Raw genomic sequence first — 2,273 nt, 5'->3', positions numbered from 1 at the left:
AGTTAGTGTAATATCCTCTCATATCTATGCCTGTTGGGTTGGCTTTTCGGGAGAGAAAAAAAAATAGTTGACAAACGCAGGAACCCCGGGTAAATTATCACAAGTTCAAGATGCTCTAATTCTCAACTCTAGTTATACACTACATTATCAAAAAAAACATTTATTAATATCTATTAATTGGTGACATACAACCTCGGAATAGGAAAAGGAGCTACATCCTTCCAGCCCCCCAATTAATTCAACTATTCCAAGAAGGCGAAGTTAGTACACATGCATGAAAGCTGGGACCGAGAGACTGAAAAATAGCTTCTATCTCAAGGCCATCAGACTGTGAAACAGCCATCACTCACATTGAGTGGCTGCCAACATACTAACTCAAATCTCTAGCCACTTTAATAATTAAAAATTGGATGTAATGAATGTATCACTAGTCACTTTAAACAATGCCACTTAATATAATGTTTACATATCCTACATTACTCATCTCTTATGGATATACTGTACTCTATACCATCTACTGCATCTTGCCTATGCCGTTCGGCCATCGCTCATCCATATATTTATATGTACATATTCTTATTCATTCCTTTACACTTGTGTGTATAAGGTAGTTGTAAAATTGTTAGATTTCTTTTTAGATATTACTGCATGGTCAGAACTAGAAGCACAAGCATTTCTCTACACTCGCATTAACATCTGCTAACCATGTGTATGTGACCAATACATTTTGATTTGATTTAGTACTATAATTGTATTTACTAACATAGTATTATTACTAAAATAGTTTCTAAAAGTGTTCAAGGCTCCCTACCCTAGAATTAGGGTTCAGGCTGAAATAGTTTATAACTAGGGTTAGGATATGGGTTTATAGCTCTCTTGCTCCTCCCTGTGGCCTTCTGTGGGTACTACATAACTCATTTACGACACTTGTTAGACTCATAATCTGAGGTAGCAACTACGTCTGATCTACAAATCAATTAGTGAACCTGTGCATCATTCGCTCAATTCGAGGCTTATGAAGATATTTTTTTTATGCATATCAAATTACCCAGCAACCATTTAGAAACAACAGGTTGTCAAAAAAAGTGTTACTTCTGATTTAAAAGATTTCTATCTGTTTAAATCGGCCACATCTTGAAAAAGAGGACAGGGACATTTAGTTTTGTTTAGGTTGTATACCTTTTTCTGAAAAAAGGTTAACCATGACCAGAAAATGTTTAACGTTTGATGGCTGTGTGCCAGGCATTGCTTGGAATGTGGATTACTACAACATGTACCCAGGTGAACAGTGATCACGCTCACTAAGTAGCCGTAACCATATTAATAATAAATTCAGAGTTCACGGTTAGGGTTATTCTCATTGATAACAATAGAGAAGCTGCCATTGTGATGCAGAACAATGAGCTGGGAATAGAACGTTCAGAAGGTGAGTTGGTGCCACGGTGCTCAATAGTACTAATAGGAGTTGGCATGGTGAAAAAATTACCAAAAATATATTTTTTTGCGATTACTGAATCACTATGGACATAAGGTAATAAATACTATGCAACTGGGCTCCATGGCGGATGTAATTAACTAGTTTTCATCAGAAAAAAAACATTGTTGAAAATGTTATGTGTCCAGTCTACTGGAGGTGCCCCGGAAATAATAATGAATGAAAATAATATTCAAAAGTTCGGTCCTTGGACACAGAGGGGTTAAACACTAAAGTTACCGTCCATCTAGTAAAGAGAGGAGAACCGGACAGAGGTAGCCAGCATCCGTCAACGAGAGAGGGAGAAGCCCTCCACGGATTTAACAGGTGGAAGAAACAACCGGGGAGCTCCATCGGTCCACAAGAAATGCAGACAGCCGGAAATGATGTAGTGGTAGCTATGGTAACTAGGATGCTGCTGGTTTCGTAGCTAGCTAACTTACCGAGCTGTACCGACTAGCTGGGCTAGCTAGTAGGTCGTTCGTCTGTCCCTCGTCTCGATGATGAATCCGGTGAACCACAAAATGAAACAAGGACAGAGAGTGAAAAGGATCTGGCTACACTCATACTGTCCCTGACCGTAAAGAAAAAAGCTAATTGAACACTGAACTTCGGTGTCTCAACACTGTAGTGAACTCCATCGTTATTCCCCAAGATCACCTCAGCCAACTCTGCGCGTAACCGGACAATATGCTTGGCGCCACACCGAACGTGGACGCGGACAGTTCTGTACGGGGACGCGGACAGTTCTGTACGTGGACGCGGACAGTTCTGTACGGGGACGCGGACAGTTCTGTAC

The sequence above is a fragment of the Salvelinus sp. IW2-2015 genome, unplaced genomic scaffold (assembly GCF_002910315.2).
Source record: "Salvelinus sp. IW2-2015 unplaced genomic scaffold, ASM291031v2 Un_scaffold3096, whole genome shotgun sequence".
In the NCBI taxonomy this organism is placed as follows: domain Eukaryota; kingdom Metazoa; phylum Chordata; class Actinopteri; order Salmoniformes; family Salmonidae; genus Salvelinus; species Salvelinus sp. IW2-2015.
Note: the sequence above shows the minus strand (reverse complement) of the source record.